Source organism: Molossus molossus, unplaced genomic scaffold, assembly GCF_014108415.1.
Source record: "Molossus molossus isolate mMolMol1 unplaced genomic scaffold, mMolMol1.p scaffold_m16_p_25, whole genome shotgun sequence".
In the NCBI taxonomy this organism is placed as follows: domain Eukaryota; kingdom Metazoa; phylum Chordata; class Mammalia; order Chiroptera; family Molossidae; genus Molossus; species Molossus molossus.
This window is the reverse complement of record NW_023425361.1, coordinates 1337910-1343909: the sequence shown is the minus strand read 5'-3', so window position 1 is coordinate 1343909 and position 6000 is coordinate 1337910.

Genomic DNA, 6000 nt, shown 5'->3' with positions numbered 1-6000 from the left:
CAGTCTGAGGAATTGGGTAGACCCAGAGATGTGGAAGTAGGGTACGGACTGACAACCCTCAGAAGAGGGAGTGGTGGGGGGAGGGAAGAGATAAACCACAGAACTTATATGCATGTACATATAACCAATGAACACAGACAACAAAGCCAGGTATGGGGTGGGGGGATGGGGAGGAGGGTGTCAATGGGGGAAAAAAGGAGAAACATCTGTAACAAAAATAAATTAATAAAAAAATAAAATAAAAATAAACATAAGAGTAAACCAAGACAGGGTAAGAACACCTTTTGAGGGACTTCAACTAAGTTTTATTTTAGCCTTTTGAAGGTTTTCTATTGTCAATGGACAAATTCCGAATTCTTTATAGGATTTTAAAGTCTCTGCAGCTGGCTTGGTATGATGAGTATTTTTTCAAATACCTGACCAAGGCATAAGGAGTTTCATCAGGAAGAGTGGTCTGCATTAGGCTAAGCCAGAAGAGATGTGAAAAAAAAAAAAGGTTTGGCTACACACCATTCAGAAAGAGTAGAAAAATGCGTTATATTAAAACGCTAGAAACAAATGTGAATGTCAGGGTTATATAAATTTATTTTTGTGTCTGTTGTTAACATTATGTCTTAGCAACAGCTGTACATGTTATATAATTTTCTCATAGGACCACCTCTTCTTAGAAAAGTCAGTCCATCACCATTTGTATCTGAATAAGAAATGAACTTCAGAAAGTGTTCTCAAACACAAGAGAGCAGAGTGAGGCAGAGTCTGCCCAACTATTTTCAGGAGACTTGAGACGTATAGTTGACAATCAGAAGAAATACACATAAGTAGCTAATTTGTGTGTGAGGCCAGAATTGTGATCAGCATTCAAGTGAGGGACGCGATGCTGAAATCTCTTTTGTCTCAGACTCAGTAGTATCGGGGGACTGAGCTATATAGGACGAAGAGAGAAAAAGAACAAGAACTGGAGTCAGGGTCCTTGAGATGAAAGAGTAGCACAGAGTGCAATCAGGGTCGCTATAAGTTGGATAATAATTCTCAAAAAAATAAGAGTTATTAATTGCAAGCATAACATTCAAAGCCCGTATCCATTAGTCCCTGATAATCTCAGATCAGAGATTTGAGGGTGAGATGCTGGCATAGAGGAACTCATGTGGAAACATCTTGTTGAAGCAGGATCTATTTTTAGGACAGGACCCTGTCAACAGATACGAACCTCTACTGTCTTGAAAGCCTAGACCTTGTTATCATAGGGCAATTCATTTCTTCCCAGTAAATTAGCAAATATCATTAATATTGATGGAAGAGGAGTTATTTAGGTGATTATGTAACACACATTGCAATAGCTGATATCTATAGGACATTTTCCAAATAAATAAGAACAAATTGTTAGTTGTATAATTAGTTTTGTATATTTACACTTAAAACGCTGACAAACTTTCTAAGATTTGAGTAGATGTAAAGGGACCATAGAGATTACTGAACTGAACCCATAATGTATGAATCTCCCTCAAAAACATGCATTTACTACTATACATTCTCACCCTTATCGAAGACACTCACATCTTCCTTTGTCTACGTCTCCTACCACTAACCAGTCTCCATCGAATAACCACAGTGATATTTGAAAATACAGTTCCTGCAGTTCTTCCTTTTCAAACCTTTAAAGTTTACTATCATTTGATTGAAACTAAACTCTGCTTATGGCCTTCAAAGCCACACAAGATCTTGCATCTCATCAATGAGGTCTCCAAACTCACAGTACCAAGTCCCTTTGCTGAGCACATGGCAGGCAGATGGGCTTCCTTTTGGTTTCATGAGATTCAAGCCCTCTTGCAATGTCTGTGCTTTTGCACTTGCTGTTACCTTTCTTGGAAAGCTCTTTTGCTAGCTGTTAAAATTACTGGGTCCTTCTCACCCTTTGTATCACTTTAAATATCATATCTAAAGGGGCCCTCTCCCACTTTGTATCTAGTCTTGATCACATTATTTTATTTACAGAATGCAATAAATATTTGTATATGCAATAGAAAGGCTACTTCCCTTATTTGTGTTTTCTTGTTTATAGACCCTTGTCCCAATGAGAATTTAAGCCCCATGAGGTAAGCAACCATGTCTAACTTGTTAACCACTGAATCTCAATGTTCATAGTAGTACCTGGTATAAAGTTAGTACTCTATTTACTGACAATGAATAGATGCATAAATTAATAAAAAATGAATAGTTGTTGATCCTTGCCTGTGGAACTAATATCATCAGGCATATGATATCTATTGATAATATAAAACTTAAAACATTTTAGGGTTAGTACTAAAGGGCAGTATCTGTGGGAGGAAGAGCTCAAACAGTTGTTCCAAGTTCTGTGCCCTGAATATCATCTTACCTTCAAGTAGGCTCTTGTCTTGTTTTCTACTTCTTGTACCACCACTGTCTCCTGGTATATTGTGTGCACCTTTTAAAGATATGCATGAAAAGTAGGCAAAAACTCCAAGGAGTACTTACTCTTTAATGGCTTTGATTGCTCTGCTAAGATAAATTCAAATTTAGTTTAAGTAAATGAATAAGGTTAATGAAAGAGATATGTATAGAGTGAACATGATATAAAACTGTGTCTAACTTAGACATGGCATTACTGTGAACACTAACTTTGGTAGTTTATTGGTCTTATTTGCCATGAAGTCTCCAAGGAAAAAGAGAGGGAGGGAGAGAGGGATTGGTAATGAGAATATGACACTACCAAGGTGAATTCCCCTCTTTTAATGGTTCTCCCCCTCCCCCCATTAAGGTCTAAGAGATACTTAGATCTAAGGTCTAAGGTCTATTCATCTCTTAGCTGAATATCCAACAAAAAGAAAAATATATGCTGGTTTATTCACTGTTTGTGAAAATAATCTTAACCCATTGGAATATTTTAAAGCAATGACTGCATGTGTAGTCATTGAAACAGGTATGGAATCGTCCCAAATAAGATACTTGTACATCTCTAATTGTTAGCAAATGCTCAAAGCTATTGCTGATACACTAGAGAATTTTTTAAATGCCAAGCATGATAAAAATGTATATGAACTAAACAAACAAAACCTTCATGGAATTCTAAGTCTGAGAGAATTGCAGACATTTAACAAAAAAAAAAAAAAAGAAATCATGATTTTAACAATAAATTGGGTTTCTTTTTTTTGTTTGTTTTTGGTGGTTTTTTATGTCCTCACCTGAGGATATTTTTCCATTTATCTTTAGACAGATTAGGATGGAGGAAGAGAGAGAGAGAAACATCAATGCGAGAGAGACACGTTGACTGGTTGCCTCCGTGCGACCCAGACCAGGGCTGAGGACAAACTGCAACCGAGGTACGTGCCCTTGGCCAGAATCGAACCCAGGTCTGATTGGTCTGAGGGTCGACGGTCTAACTGCTGAGCCAGGGCAATAAACTGGGTTTCAAACCATATCAGTTGGCTAAAATTTCTTGTTCATGGAACTTGGTGCCAGACCTGTGGAAACAGCAGAGGAGGCTGGATACACATTGGAAAACTTCATGCCTTGCATAAACTCTCTAATGGTAGGGACTGCTAAGCATCAAAGTTATGCAGACAGTAAAAGGATTCAGAAGATCAAAAACTCACTGTCTTTGATGAAGAGGAAGGTTTCAAAAAAAGAGGGCACATGTAGGAACAGTTTTTAATATGACAAAAGAAGTTCCCAGGGTGGACAAAGATCGGGGCAGACTGAGGGGCTGTGGGTATCAAGAAGTCTGTGGGTACCCAGAAAATGAAATTTCCATCATAATTCCCATGAATTCTGCCACTAATCTAACTCATTGTAACTGAGATTCCAGCTCCCTTTTGTCCTAAATTCATAATTTATTTAAATAAATGTTACTTCCCCTTGAAAAGTTCCTTATACTAACATCTGAAGCTCTTTGAATGTGTAAAGCAACACAGTGGTAGTGTTATTTTCTAGCTTCTGTGTCCTAAAACCAGTCTTCTCAAATCTCTTAGTACTATATTTTCTTTTCCTTATATAATTGTTGTTTTTAGGCTCTGGTACAGTAGGGGTCTATTTGTGTAATGTGCTTTATTTTCTCAATGAGAGGAATAGGCCATGAAAATGACGGTGTCTTTTAACCCCAGTGCTTATGATAGTAACTATTACATTTAGGCACTCAAAAGAGAAAAACAAAACAAAAAACCTTACCTTGGAATTAAAAGACCTCTTAAGAGGGCTTCTATATTAATCTATAGTGTTTTGGTAGCAGGTAAAAATTAGTTTATTGACTCCTAAAATTTTCAAGTCAGAGACAAAGCTGGCTTAGGTATGGCTAGAGCCATAGGCTCTTACAATTTCATCAAAGGGCTTAATATTCCCTCTCCACCTGTCATCTTTGTGTCTTTATATTGGCTTCTCTATAGAGAGAAGCATTCTCCAGGGAGGCAGAGAGGTGACTGCTGACAATTTCAAGCCAAGTATCTTAACATCCTTCAACATAGACCAGAACTCCTGTTTATCAAATATCAAGCAGTCTCTCTTTTGTGCTTCTTTGGTCACATGTCCTGCTTGTAGCAATCGCTGAACTAGAAAGATGAGCTAGTCTGTTGTGCAGGGGTGAGGCAGGGTGCTGAACTGATAACTTCACCAGCAGGACCACATAGTTTCGGAAAGGCCGCTTCTGCAAAGAAGAGACACTGACAGGCAGATCACGTATTTCCATCTCACCTAACCAACTTGTTTCCTGATAAGTGAATATCTGGTAATTAATGCCCAATTATAAGCTTTAAAACATCCCAGCTTCAAGAAGACACTCTAGCCCTGGCCAGTTTGGCTCAGCGGTTAGAGCGTCGGCCTGCGGTCCGGAGAGACCCGGGTTCGGTTCCCGCTAAGGGCATGTACCTCGGTTGCAGTTTGTCCCCGGCCCTGGTTGGTCGTGCGGTGGCAGCCACTCGATGTGTCCCTTCACGTCGATGTTTCTCACTCTCTCTCCCTTCCTCTCTCTCCCTCCCACTCTATCTGTACAAAAAATGGAAAAATATCCTCGGGTGAGGATTAAAAAAAAAAAAAAAGAAGACACTCTATCTAGAATGTGCCTGTTTTATTTTTATTTTATTGTCGTTACTTGACTTATTCTTCTCTTTAGGGCATTTTCATGGAGTATGTGTTAGCAGCTTAATAAACTGAAGGTTTTGAGACCAGTTCACTTCTTTCCTTCTGTTTGAAGATGTAATGAAGCCACAGCTTATGTCAACCATCAGTGTTCACACCTCAAGTCCATAACCCTACCAGCTGATGATTAATTTCACAGCTACCACATGGTGGTATCAGTTTCCGATGAAAGAATGTGGATATCTCTAACACTAAGTTGACATGAAGCAAGGCAATAATAATTATTATTTCACAGGTATTTGTATTTTCCTATTTTCCTGAGGCCTGTGAATGTATTTACATGACAATTTGAAAATTATGTTTGCGCCATAATGGCTCTTAGACTGGGTAATACAGGAGGGACCTGGGGACTTGCAGAGCTGGTAATGGGAAACCCGACTGAGCTGACATCTGACACTGGCTCCTTAGGAAATACAAGGAATTGAAAGGAAGCTGTCACTAGGAAACAAAAACAAAGGAATATCTACAGAGTACACAAAAAGAAGACTGAAAAAATAAAGGAGTAAATGAACAGAAAGGTGACATCCAAATACCTGCAAATCCATATGGGTAGACCTATATCAAGGAGTAGGAGGATTAAATGAGCAGGCAAACTTGGCAATCGCATTCTAATATTGCCACAAATAAGACAATCTTATCAGCTGTGAGAACTGTCAAGGAAAAAGTCATTACGAAATGCTATGCTCCAAACTCACTGTAGTTATAAAATATGCATTGCTCATTACAAGGTTCTCTTTAACCTTCCAGTAAGATCCAACCCCTTCTCCATGCCTTGCCATCTATATTAAAATCATGCTAGCACAATGATCTGCCTAAAGAAATAGAGACATTGGAGACGTTTAGCTCCATTCCGCT